Source organism: Phyllopteryx taeniolatus, chromosome 15 (genome assembly GCF_024500385.1).
Source record: "Phyllopteryx taeniolatus isolate TA_2022b chromosome 15, UOR_Ptae_1.2, whole genome shotgun sequence".
NCBI lineage: Eukaryota > Metazoa > Chordata > Actinopteri > Syngnathiformes > Syngnathidae > Phyllopteryx > Phyllopteryx taeniolatus.
Genome location: NC_084516.1, coordinates 4,843,548 through 4,858,020, shown reverse-complemented (window position 1 = coordinate 4,858,020; position 14,473 = coordinate 4,843,548). Strand labels below are relative to the sequence as shown.

At 44.0% G+C, this 14,473-nt stretch overlaps 1 protein-coding gene across 2 annotated transcripts in view; it reads right to left on the bottom strand.

Moving 5' to 3' along the window:
- Positions 1 to 10,718, bottom strand: part of LOC133490283 (netrin receptor UNC5D-like) — a 119,354-nt gene extending 108,636 nt beyond the window's left edge. The window contains exon 1 of one of the 2 annotated variants that reach the window (XR_009792148.1): positions 10,625 to 10,718. The gene's annotated coding sequence lies outside the window, so the exon portion shown is untranslated. The remainder of the gene's footprint in view (positions 1 to 10,624) is intronic. The other variant, XR_009792147.1, reaches the window with a different exon arrangement.
- Between the last annotated feature and the right edge of the window lie 3,755 nt (positions 10,719 to 14,473).

Sequence of the window (14,473 nt, the reverse complement as noted above, 5' to 3'; positions counted from 1 at the left end):
TTAGATCCATCCGTCACGCCGCTATCTCGGCGGGAGTCAAACGCCTGATGGATGCGTTTGCGTCCGCTGGGAATCCGCCGTAAATACTAGATTCCCGCCGCTTCTATTTGCAACTTGAGGACCCGAGCGCGCAGCGGGAGAGGAGAATAAACCAGGCAGGGGCTCATAAATGTTCATGAGATGTAAATAATTACGGCGAAAAAAACTGCGAGAAATTGAAATCTTTTTTTTATTTTTTTTTTAATAATTGTAACACAAACTGTGATCTTAAAACAGTTTAATACCATTTAGAACTCCTCTTACAACATTACCTTTAAAAATAAATCACAGACGATTTGAGCTCGAAGACTCTCCGTAACTTCCACTAACAACCCAGGCTAAAATTAACTCATACCAAACATACAAAGATTAATGCAACCAGACTGAAACAAACAAGTGAAAATACAATGCTGAGCCAATAGTTCTTTTGTAGTTCTGCCAATTCAACCAACTCACTCCATTAAATCAACCATAACTCAAGTAACCCAGCAACCATATTCCACTGACTAGGTGACCTAACACAACTAATTTGCTCATTCACACAATTAATTCACTCAACTATTCATTCAGTCATCTAACTCAGTCAAGTAATTCAACTAACTCATTCAACTTACCCAATCATCTATTAACAAATTCACTCACTCATCATGTAACTCACTCAACTAACTCACTCAAGTAACTCAACTAATTCAGGTAAGACATTTCCCACCCGGCTGGAATCTGGCGCATTGGAAATGTTTGCCGAGGCGTGACAAAGGTGAAGGAATGTAAACGTTGACTTTTCCAATCGCTTTGTTTTTCTCACTTTCTCATCAGGCTTCCGGCCGACAGCCTTCGACCTTTTCACTTTCCCGCATGTGCGGGAAAAGAGCTTTAAGCCGCTCGATGTAACAATCGCGGCCGGGAGGAGGCGACGCGAGGCGGAGAAGCGCTTTGTAAAGGTGGGCGAGCACGAGCATCCGTCAGCGACGGGGCACCGCCTATTGCCTCTGCAAATCTCGCTCTCATCCGTCTCTTCTGGCACCGCCGCTGCCGCCAACGACGACTTTTCGCTGGCGAGGAACACGACGCGCCGACAGTGGCAGTGTGATGGGTGGCGACGTGCTCATTTTTCAGCATTGCTGGCCTACATGGCCACATACCAGCATGCTCGCTCAGCAGACCGAGCCTTAGATATGAGTGTTACTTTTGCAAATGTTATTCAACTAACTAGCTCACTCGACTAACATACTATAACTCCTGCTTTAAACGTTTCACCTAACAAACTCAATTAACCAACACACAACTAACAAGCTAGCTCAACTCAATCACTCACCTCAACTAACCCCTTCAGCTAACTCCCCAACTAACTCCTTTGACTAACCCCTTCAGGGAACTCCCTCAACGAACTTCTTTGACTAACTCCACTGACTAGCTCATTCAGCTAACTCCTGCAACTAACTCACTTGACTAACCAACTTACTACATAATCAACTTACAGTAATTATCCAACAAACTCAAATAAGCAATTCATATAATTGACCAACACACTCAACTGATTTACTAACTGAACTAATTTACTGACTTAATTCTCACTTCATACATTTTCACCCAATGAACTCAATGAACCAACTCACTCAACTAAGTAATTAATTTACTCAATTAACCAACTCACTCAACTACTTAACTCACTCAACTAACGGTCATACTCCAATAACAAGCTTACTGAGCTAATTTACTCACTCAACTAACTTATTGTACATACTAGTTTACTCAACTAACCCACTCAATCATCTCACTTACTCAATTGTCCAACTAGCATACTCAACTAACTCTCAACCTAAAAAGTTACTTACCAACTTGCTCTCAATTAACTCAACTACCCAACTCACTCACTCAACAAAGCCCCTCAGCTTACTTACTCAAAAAACTCACTCAACTAATTAACTCTTTGAACTAACTTACTCAACTAACGCAACTCAGCAGACCAAGCGAAACAAGGACAAGACGACACCAAAAGGGGTTCTGACGCAAATCTGTTCACGTCTTCAGGCTTTTGGCCTGACTCGAATGCATTAAAGTAGCTGAGTCAGTTGAAACCTGGGAACATTCGTCATCTTGGCGGTCCATGACTAATGTTGTTGTTGGCCAAACCTTGTGAGCAAACTAAAAAGTGCTTATGTTTTTTGTCAGTTGTATACATTATTCACAATATATTTCTCGGAAACTGTCACGTCATGCCTCATGCAAATGAACCAATGCACACCCCGCCCCCTGCACAGTGTCTTCTGTGCCAACGTGAGTACGGCTTAGAGTTACTTTAATGAGCCGGGGCCGAGCTTTACTTTTGACGAACTTACTCAAATAACCAATGTAGTCAACGAACGAGCTTACTAAATAATCAACTTAATCAATTAACTAACTCTGTCAACTCGTTTACTCAGCTACATTGGTACCTTGGGATATAAATGTAATTTGTTACGTGATCATGTTCGTAACTCAACATATTAGTTTCTCAAATCATCGTTCCCCATTGAAATGAATGGAAATGCCATTAATCTGCTCAAATCAAAACAAATCTCCAAATAGGTGAATCCACGGATCCCGAACCATGAGTATGCGGGGTTCCACTGTACATGTTCGGTATGCACGCTAATGTCAGACAAAATACATCAAATTAAGGTAAACGGCCATCCAATTAGTGCAGTTTATTTACATATTGAATATTAACGAGAAATCGGTCCGTCTCATCTGCCAGGCGGAAAAGACCAAATAGAATAGCTTGAAAAACGGCATCCTGGGCATTTCCCATCCAAAATAATCTTGCAAACTCCATAAAAGGACATCAAAGAATATAGAAAAAAAAATCATTATGGCATGGGACCTGCTCTAGAAATAAAGTTGAGTTGAGTCTGGCAAACTGCTGCTCGTTCTGAAGTGAGTTCAGTCGAGTTCACTGCCGCCATGCAGCAGTCGTATTGCAATTTTTGCTCGCAAGTGAAAGCAAAAAAAGAAAAAAAAAAAAAAATCGATCAAACGACGTCCTTTTGAACATTGCCAAATGTCATCTGGGAAACCTTTGACCCGAGGTATGTGCTTCCAAGCCACACATATTTTGCAGAGGTCTTCTTGCATCATCTGTACCATTCCACATAAAAGCCCAAAAGAGAACCCTCCCTTGCCTTGTGCTAAAACTTGAAGCACCACTGCTAGTTCAAGTATTTATTCCCTGCTTCCTGTGCACCAGTTAAGCTTGTCATCGCAACCGTCAGCCAGCGTATGCGTGTGTATGTGTCCTTTTTATTTTTCCCCACCACTGCAGGCAAGCCAGTCCCCTCCCTTCCCCCCTTGCCTGCCTCCTTGTTCCACAGCGCTGCACCGATCCACTTTAGCACCGCGCCTGAATTGGTTTAATTAAATCGGGAAAAAAACGCACTGATGAATTTCAAGGACCGCGGGGAGGCGCACGTGCACACGCATACGTCAGGCGGAAACTGCGGCAGCTTGGCCCCATCATGGCGACGTTCGATCGGCGCCGGTTTGGCATTCACGCCGCGCTCTTAATGTAATATCCTCGCGTTCATCAGCGCGCATGTTAATCACAGATTTCAATTCGGGGCAACTGAATTGTCGCTAATGGACTCGCCTTCTTATCCATCCTTATTTCCTTTTTTTCCCCGAGCTCAGGTGCTGAAACGATGTGATGTCGTTCATTAATTTAGCCGTCGCATTCATTGGGACTTTTTACATTCGATGCCGGCCGTGCGCATATTAAATCCGCTAAAGGAGCAGCAGCAGCCTAAGTTGACGATAAATGGGCGCAAAGTGAGGGGATGCATGCATCATCTTCATCATGATGCTGTTTTTTTGGGGAGGAGGAGGTCACAAGGCTAAGCATGTTTTGTGTTCCCCAGGTTTGTTTGACTTGTAGTCATTAAAAGTAGGGTTTCAAGTCAGGGTTAAGGTTTGAAATCCGGGCCAGGGTTCGGGTTTTAAACGAGAGTTTTCAAGCTCGTGTTAAGATTTTAAAGTAGGGTTTCAAGCAGGCATGTGCATACGTAGCCACTAGGTGGTGCTCCAGCACCTACCTGCCTTTTTGCTCTGAAGCAAAAAAAGTGCCCTTTTTCACTTAAATCATCCATCCATCCATTTTCTTTACCGCTTATCCTCACTAGGGTCGCGGGCTGCTGGAGCCTATCCCAGCTATCTTCGGGCGGGAGGCGGTCTACACCCCGAACCGGTCGCCAGCTAATCGCAGGGCACATATTGTAGAAACAAACAACAATTTGCACTAACATTCACACCTACGGGCAATTTAGAGACTTCAATCAACCTACCACACATGCTTTTGGGATGTGGGAGGAAACCGGAGTGCCCGGAGAAAACCCACACAGGCACGGGGAGAACATGCAAACTCCACACTGGCGGGGTCGGGATTTGAATCCCAGTCCCCAGAACTTTGAGGCAAATGTGCTAACCAGTTGTCCACCGTGCCAGCACTTAAATCATCAATATTAAAAACATAAAAATACAGTGTCTGTCATCTATTTTACCCAAAGTGTTATGAAATTGGCATTTATTTGAGTCCTTGGAAGAATTCTTAATATGCTGGCGTCGAGCCGAAACCTCCTATTTCCAAATTTTTCCAAATATTTCCACGCAAGCGATATGCTCCAGCCCCCTTCCTTCTCCTTCCAAAAACCTGCCCTTTGAACAGGGGTGTGTTGACTTTTTATGTCCACTCTAGCCTCCCTTCACCACCTTTGTTAAATGATTGTGTTGATTGTGTGATCAAAATAAACACAAATTCTTAATTTTAGGGATAATTTTGATGATAAGTGCCCTTTTCTTTTGCTACAGCAGCTGCCCCCAAAAATGTCTGTGCACGTGCCAGGTTTCAAGCCAGTTCTACGGTTTCAACGTTGGCTTTAGAGCCAGGGAAGGCGTTTTAAATTTTAATTTCATGGCAGCATTAGGGTTTCAAAGTAGGGATTCCACCTCATATGAGAACCATTAATGAAGTCGTGTAATAAATGAGCGCGGCGTGTTCATTATCACCATAAAGCTTCCTTTTAAATGAGAAGGAAGAATAAAATGATGGAGGAGGAGAAGCTGGAAGAGCAGGAGGAGAATGAGGAGGAAGAAGTGGAAGGTAAGAAAGAGGAACAGGGGGTGGAGGAAGAAGAAGAGGTGGAAGAGAAAAATTCGGATTAATGGGAGGAGGAGGAGGAGGAGGAGGAAGAGGAGGAGGAAGCAGGCAAAATGTTGAAGCTAAACATTTGGCTGTTGTTTCAACGTCATTTACACGACATCTTAACGTGACTGCGTGTGTGTGTGCGCGTCTACCGTGTTCTCATTAGACTGGTCCCCGGTGCGGAACGCTCCAACGGTGTGTTTGTTTATTTAGCTTACGGTAGCCGCTCAGCCACACGCGAGGCTGCAGGAGAAGCCAAACGCCAAACCAAGACTGAAATTACTCGAATAATCCTTCATCTACTTGCTCCGTGTCTAGGGAAAACAAGATAATGCAAACTTTAGCATTAAAGGAGAAGAATAAACATCTTGAAATAAAATTTACGAGTTGGCAATTCTGCATCAGAAGCAGCATCCATTTTTATATTTAATACAGAGCTGTTATTCAATTGTTATGTCTTCTAATAATCCTTACCTTTTGTTTCAAAGTAGGGTTCCAAGCCAGGTTTACGATTCCCAAATTAGGGTTTCAAGACGTAGTTTGCTTTTCAAATTAAGGTTTCAAACTAGGCTTTTGGTTCTAAATTAGGGTTTCAAGACAGGGTTTGGGTTTCAAAGTAGGGTTTCAAGCAAGGCTTACAGTTCCAAATTAGGGTTTCAAGCCAGTGTTACGGTTTCAACGTAGGTTTTAAAGTAAGGGTTGATTTCATATTAGGGTTTTAAGAGAAAGTTTTACTTTTACTTCCAAATTAGGGTTTCAAGACTGGGTTAAGGTTTCAAATGGGATGTGGCCCGCATGTGCCAATTTTCTCATTGACCGTTCAGGCAGTTATGCTCAAGCCCTTATCAATTCTGCCTAGCAACAAGTGGCCGGCAAATAAAACAACAACAAGAAAAAAAAGAGACAACAAGGCGAGGAAGACACAGAGGATATTTAAAATAAACTGTAAAGCCTAATGTCAATCACTACAACACATTATTATTGTGATAACTAAAAATACTGAATGCTTTTATACTTCAAAGCTGCAGGGCCAAACCGTTCCGGCATGACGACCGGCTGTTGACTTTTCACACTATTAATACGAATATTATTATCACAGCTTAGCAGCATAGCAACGCAGCGTTTCCGAGGCTTAGCGCGCACGTCTGGGAATTTTTCTATTTGCCGATGCGATCAGGCACAAAGCCACGCCGCGCCGAGCCGAGCCGAGCCGAGCCCGGCCTTGCCGTTTATTAATAGACGGTCTGAAGTGGACGCCAACCGCCGCTCCCTGAACACGGGCGACCGATTGGGCGGGAGAAAAGTGGGACGGTGGCGTTTCGAGTTGAACATCGCAAACAACTTGAGGATTACAACTTTGTTTGTGAGAGGTCTCAAATATCAACTAATGTACAAACAAACATTTACTTAGCTAGTAGGGGTTTTAAGTTGCGGTTAGGGTTTCAAGCCAGGGTAAAAGTTGTAAACTAGCTCGGGTTTTAACTGAGGGTTTAAAGCTGGGGTTAAGGTGTCAAGCCTGGTTTCGGCTTCAAGAAACGGTTAGGGTTAAAAAGTAGTATTTTAAGCCTGGGCTAGGGGTTAAATTTTGGGTTTCAAATCGGGTCACAGTTTCAAGTTAGGGTTTCAAAGTGGAGTTTCAAGACTGGGTTAGGGTTAAAAAGTGAGGTTCCAAGTCTGGGTTTTGCTTTAAGCAAGGGTTAGGGTTTTAAAGTAGGGTTTTAAGGCTGGGTTAAAGTTTTAAGTTAGGGTTTCTCGTTTGGGGAGCAGTTTCAAGGGTTTTAAATTCAAGTTTTAAGCCTGGGTTAGGGTTTCAAGTTAGGGTTTCTAGTCAAGTTTACAGTTTCAAGTTTCAAGGTTTCAAGACAGGGCTGAGGTTGCAAAGGGGCTTTCAGGTCACAGTTAGGGTTTCTAATGAGGGTTTCAAGTAAAGCACCGTTTCTAGCCTGGGTTGGGGTTTCAAGTTAAGGTTTCAAAATGAGGTTAGGGTTTTCAAGTAGGATTTTAAGTCAGAGTTAGGATTTCAAATTAGGGTTTGAAGCCTGCATTAGGGTTTCAAGATAAGGTATGAAGTTTTTTGTAGTACGTCAAGTGATTTTCCTCTTCACGGGGGACAAATCGCGGTCCGCTTGCAGGCGTGGCGTCCGCGCATACTGCGCTCATCAATAATAAAACACGTCAGTCTTCCGGCATCCGCTGCGGCCACCACTCGGGTTGCGGCGTGATGGACGGATAACTCGATGGTCCGGCAGCAGCCGCACGGGCGATCCGGTTACACGGGCGAAACTGATGTCGACAGTAATAAAAACGCGAAACACTCTGCTGCGTTGTGATGAATTTGCTTCATCTCAGTTCCAGATTGAGCCCTACGAATTCTGCCTAGCAACAGATGGCAGAACACATGCAAGGAGGGACATGAGACGACGACGAAGCGAGGAAGACCCAAAGTAACATTTTGATTTCAAAGCAGAGTATCAAGGGTTATGATTTTAAATGAGGGTTTGTGCTTTAAATTATGGTTCTTAAGATAGGGCTAGGGTTTCAAGACAGCATTAGGGAATTCAATGAATGTTTCACCTCTGGCTCAGGGTTTCAAAGTAAGGCTTGAAGACAGGGTTAGAGTTTGATGTTCAGGTTTCAAAATGAAAACTGACAACTAGTCCAGGGCTTCTTTCTACTCTCACCAAAAGTCAGTTTGGGCTCATTGAAGACTAAATTGTTTATAGGGGTGAAAGTCTGTGTTACCGGGTGTGTCCTGCTTCTCTTGCACAAAGTCAAAATCATTTTTGGGGCAGTCCACATTGCAGTTACGGTTTCCCTCAGTGGGTCATTATGACTGCGAAACCATACAAATCTGTAATCGCCTTATCGTAGGATTACATATGCAGTGGACCACTGCTATTCACCGGATAGCGACCGGGCCCGAGCGCGAACAGCGAAAAATAATTCATGGGGATAGAGCACCAATAAATGGTTTTGGGGTTGGAAAATAAAAAATTCTAAATTGAAAAAAAAAAAAGAAAAAGGGAGAAAAATTGGAATAAAAATAATCAGTGACTAGGTGAATCTGCGGGGTGCACTGTATGCGACAAAATTATGGATAAAAAAAATTTCAACTCATGAGTCAAGAATAATAATTTGTTCAACTATTGTTCAAGTTACTGTAAAAAGGGGCTTGGTAACAAAACAAAAATGCTTGCAATACCTCAAGGTTATTATTTACCTGTATTAAATATGACAATTTAACATTTTGGTAGAGATTTTAGCAAGGATCATGGAATTTCACATACATGATTTGCTTTTGCGGGCAAACATAAAATAACGTGGATCCGGCCTTGAGTTTGATACCGTTCGATTGTTTGTCTATTTGTGTGCCCAGTGATCGACTGGCCAAGAGTTCTGGGGTGTATCCCTCTTCTCTCACCCAAAAGTCAGCCAGGATCGGCCCGTGACGCAAACGAGCACACGCGCTATAGGAAAACGGCCGGCCGGATAATTACGTCAGTGAAGGAAGGAAGCCAAATGAAGTGGTGATTCACGGAGGCCGCCGGGCTTCCCGCGGAACGACCGCTCGCCTTTGTCGTACGCTAACGAGGTAGGAAACGACAAGGTGTAACATCAGAGGTGTTGCTTGGGCTGGCAACCCGCCTTTTGGCTTGAAAGGCCTTTATCGTCACTTTCAGCCGCGCTCATGTTGGGACAAGCACCGCAAAAGCGCAAACGTGCTTGAAGGCACTAAAAACACGTTTTTGTAACTTTTACTTCTGATCTTTGTAGCTAAAAATAATCACACATTGGACTAGCTAAAGTAACCCTTGAAAATGGTTCAACTTATATTTACGCGTGCGACTAAAGATGCTTGTGGTGATTGTAGTAAAGAGAGCTTTTAAGGCAGGGTTATGGTTTTAAATTAGGGGTTGCCACCAGAGTTTGGGTTTCAAAATAGTGTTACATGGTAGGGTTAGGGTTTTAAATTATGGTTTAATACGACGGTTTGGGTTTTAAATAAGGGTTTCCTGTCAGGTTTTAGTTATGTTGTTTGTTTTTGTGAACTTTAATAACCTTGTTCTGTACTGAGTGTTGTTAGGTCACACATACACAAAAAACTGCTTCAAATTAACGGACCAACGGCTTTAACAGATGACCCTTCCCCCAGTATTTGTCCGTTAAATGGAGGTTGCACTCTATATTGATAATAGATTGGCCAGCCCGCTGCCCTAGCATTTCCTGGTGATGTTTTCTTCCCTGAAATAAACGCGCACACACACATGACATGAAAGAGCATAAACCATGTCGGCGTCATCTCGTCAGGAAAACCGGCCGCTGCCTGTCAGCGCGAACGTTGCAGCCCGAACGGGAAGTATCCGGGGAGTCGGGCCCGGCCGCGAGCTTTCCAGCCAAAGACAGAGCTTGTCCGTGGAACAAAGTTGCTCATCTGAATGACGGCGAGCCTCAGGGTCAACAGCGTACAAGTGCAGTGACCGGAGGGGGCGGAGGGCGAGGGAGCTGATGAAACGGGTTGCAAAGCATCACTCTGCCCTCATCAACACCCACCGCATCCTACTAAGCGTCTTTTATCTCCGTCTTTCGCGCTATTGTGCAAGCATATTTTCCTGCCGAGTAAGACCTCCTGCCGCTCAGCACTATCGCTTCATCGGCCTCAAAACAAGCAGCTCTCGCATGACCTGAACAAGCTTGGCTGGTTTGTATTCATTATAAAATTAGCACAAACTCAATCAGATAAAACTACTTAACTGTCTGCTGCTACTTTACAAGATATTTAGGACGACATCACATTATATATAACTCTGTAAAAAAAAAAATTTGCCCCTGAAGACAATATTTAACTTAGCAACATGAAATTTGGAAGACGTCAATCATGAGTAGATGGTCAAAACAAAACAAAAAAACAAGTGCCATGCCAGGTAGGATACAGGAAGTCTGCCATTTTAGGCGCAATTAATTAATTTACTGCCAAGGACGTTTATACAGTGGTGCCTTGAGATACAGGTGACCTGATTTGATTTTTTTATTATTATTTTTTTTTGCTTTGACTTGCGAGCGCAAACTTGAGCGCTGTATGGTGCGTGGCAGTGAGCTCAACTCATCTTACTTCACAATAAGCACCAGTTTAGCAAACAATCCTTCAAAAAAAGAGGCTTCAATCGGTTTAATGCCACTCCCAGTTGAAGTTTCCCGTCAAATCAAAGATAATTACATGTTGTGTATTTAAAACAATCAAACAAGTCTTCCTTAGGAACGTCCTCGCTAGCTTAATGCTAACATTTAATGGAAAATGCCATTGACGTGCTAATGATTAGCATCGATAGATGCGGTGATATAATCCCTTTAACAACAGCTATTTGAACACAAACAGTGGAGAAACATGTAGAGAAATAATATCACAATACTCACGGGCATATATATTCTTTATCCTCTGCTATAACAAAACCAATATATTGCAGCTTATTTTGAGTCACTGAGAATACTGGTGGCTCTTCTTCGTTAGTCAGTACAACTGAATTCTACTGCCACTGGTGGCCAAGGTGGGTACAACAGAAGGAGCAGCACAAGAAGGAGAATTGGATTGAAGCATTAAATCATGATGAGCAAACTGTTTAATTCTTTACATTCGATTTAATTATGTTATTGCTCCAAGTTTTTATTTTATTTTATTTTTTTTTGGGGGGGGGGTGACTGGAATGGAATAATGGCATTTCCAGTCATTTCACTGGAAAACGGTGATTTGAGATGTGTTGGTCATGGAATGAAAACAAATTTGTATGTCAAGGTACTAATGTATACACACACAAAGGAAATCTCTTCACTTTTAACGATCCTCACATACATACGTGCACCTTGTTCTGTTTTAAGATATTTTATGAGAATTCCACAGATGAATTCATCTCCTTCTGGCCGCAGGTTAAAGGAAGTTGCGACCCATGACGCAACACGGCGCACAAAAACGCCTCGGCAGCTTGCCGCGGACGGCCGGTCCGCAAGGCCGAGCCGCGCGGTCTATCATCTCTGCGGCGTGGGCTTTTGTTGCCCTAATGCTGGAATCAATATGAATGAGCTGCTTGAACAACGGAGCGCCGCGTGTCCTTTCGGGGGGTGGGAGGGGGGGGGGGGGGGGGCTTTGCTGTTGCAACGGCGAGGTGTGTGCTTTGACGCACGCTTGCGTCGGTGCTGCAATCGCCGATGAATAATGCAGCAGCTCGGAATCTCACCGCCGTAAAATGGACACTGGGATGAATTCAGTTTATTGATTATTACTGGCTGAACACAGTCCTGCCTCTACATAGACAATGAGGCTCGGTTTTGACACTGTCTGACAATAAACTGCTTTCTTTCGCAGGCGCATTCTTCCCGGAATGTTTGGAAAATTCAGTCCCAGAAGCCGCAAGAAGAAATTTGGAAGACATGTCTACCATGAGTAGACCCACAGAAAAGTCTTTACAGGCAATGCATGCCGGAGAATACACTGGAGGTCTGCCATTTTGGTTTTAAGTGGCCATTTTAGCCATTCCCTGGTGTACCTTTAAGACTATCTTGTCCAAGAGATTTTGTCTGATAATGATGTTCCTAATACGGCAGTGGCAAACTCAAGACGCATCCTGGAAGAGACATTTAAAGTTCCCATCATGCATCATAATCGCCGTCGCTACTTTTTGTCCTCACATTCAGTGCGTCGCTAACACTGAATGCACAACCCCCCCATCCCGCCCCCCTGCCCTTCATCCACCACCCACCCAGTCTCTAGCTGAGGCTAATGGCACATGCAGGTTCAGCACCATTAGTCGGCTCTGTGGACTCGAGCTGCACCTATTACAGCGCCGCCGCCCGGCTCTCTGGAGTGGGCCGAGCCTACTTTATCACTGCTTAGCCACCACCTTCTCCCGGGAAGGTCACGCGTTTCTAATGACTCGTGACACCAGTCGCTGGCAGCCGGCGAGAGCCAACGTAGTGAACGAGAGAGATAGAGAGAGAGAGAGAGAGAGAGAGAGAGAGAGAGAGAGAGAGAATTGCTTGTAATTTTTGTGGGGGGAGAGAAAGAAAAAAAAAGGTATCAGGTATAAGCGAGAAAAGGTGTAAAACAAAAATAACAAATGATTCCAGTTACAGAACACAAAGCCATGAAATGGTTACAAATTCATCCATTTGTTACATGAAAAGTCAATTTTCAACAATGCTCCTGCCTCACCGCTGAGCACAAATGTTAACTTCGACTTTGCTTGACCGGTCATGTTGTCGATAAAGCAAAAACGTCCGCTTTTTCATACATTATTTTGTTGTAAAGACTGGCCTGTGATTCAGGTTTATTTTCCAAAGACCCTTCTTATAAGTCTAACGCCAATTAAGCGTAACTGTGATTTCCCTAAATGCCATACCGTTTCAAGAGGGTTTCAAATGATAGTTTCAAGCCTGGGTTAAGATTTTCAAATCAGGATTTCAAACCAGGGTTATGGTTTCAACGACGGATATGGTTTCAAATTAGGGTTTCAAGCCAGAGGTATGGTTTCAATGTTGGGGTTTTGAAGCCTTGGGTTAGGGTTTAAAATTATGGTCTCAAGACTGGGTCCGGGCTTCAAAGTAGGGTTTCAAGAACGTTAGGGTTCTTAAAGTAGGGCTTTAAGGCAGGGTTAGGGTTTCCTGATATTTGGATTTGGGTTTCAAAGTAAGTTTTAATGCATGGGTTATGGTTTCAAAGTAGGGCTTTAAGCCTTTGTAAGAGTTTCAAGTTCGGGTTTGAAGTCTGGGTTAGGGTTCACAACAAGGGTTCATTTTTCAAATTAGGGTTTCAGGACTGGGTTAGGGTCTGGGTAAGGTCAGGGTTCATGTTTTCCAACATGGGTTTGTGTTTGAAATGAGTGTGCCTAGCGTTGGGCATCTTTTTTTTTTTTTGCGTTTGCTTGTACTGTACACGGTTCCTCCAGTTCCCACCACGGCGAGCCTCTGGGCCAAATGAACCCGCGGGCCGAGAGCCGGGCGTGCGTCACGCGTGTGAAGGAGGCGAAAACTCAGCGGATGCGACAGCCGTGAAAAAAAAGCCCGCAGGGATCAACAACGGGTTCATCAGTTACGTACGCCTGGGTACGTTTTCCCGACGCTGTCGTCTCTTTTTCCCTCCTTCTTTCTTTGGGCCTCGATTTATGTGCAAAGCAGACGCCGCATTAACCTCCACCTTGCCAATCTCATTTCAGACGCTTCCTCTCAATAAAAGTTGCCGAGTAAAAGAGTTTAGTTCATTCCTGGCGGCTGGCTGATACTTCCTTCGGTGTTTAATGCAAAGAATGTCGGGGAGGGGGGGGGGGGGCGGTGTCGGCGACGGGTCGTACGCCGCCATGAAAACGAGCCAGAGTGTGAAATGAACAGTAATTAATGTTGAATAAAGACTAGTGCGAGCGGGGCTGCCGCTAATGGGAATAAGATTGCATTCTTTCTCTTGTTCCTACGCGCCCGGCTTCTTTTTCTTTGCGTCTAATTTAATCAATACGCGCCGAGCGCCGCAAATGGACGCAGCCCGCGGGCCAATCGGAGCCTAGCGGCGGAGACGCGGGATGAAGTCGACTGACCCGGGAAACAAGAGACTGCGCCTACGATTCGGGGGACGGCCAAAGAATCGTAATCTGCGCCGACGGACGGGGATGACGGCTAAAAGATCCACGGACGGATGGACACGTTGAATGGGATAATAATTGGATGGATGGAAGGATTGTTAGAGCGTGCGGATGAGTGGATTCATAGATGGCGGATGGCTTCTTCGAGAGCTGGCTGGTTGGACTGATGAAGGGATGTGTTGGGGATTGAAAGATTGATTGGAGCATGGATGGAAGATTTGTTAAAGGGATGGGATTGGGAGGGGAGGATGGATTATTGGATGGACGGTTAAAACGTCAGACAGATGGCTGGAAAGTCGTGTTACAATTGGAAGTGGGCATGAATGGCTGCTCGACAACAGATTGATTGGATGATGGAAGGATTGTAAAAGGGACGGATTGGGAGGTGATGGATTGATGAGTTAATGGATGGATGGTTGAAATGCCAGAGGGAGAACGGATGGATGAGTTAAAGGGATGGGTGGATCGATTTTATGGCATTTTATTTCTAATATACAGTAACTATTTAAAATATTTACTAAATTTCTATTTAACAATGTTCCCACTTTTTTCATTGTAACCCTATTTTCTTCTCAATTTGAACTATATTCTCTTCTATTTTCTTTCATTTTCATGTCTTATTTTTTATTTCTAGTTTTTGCTT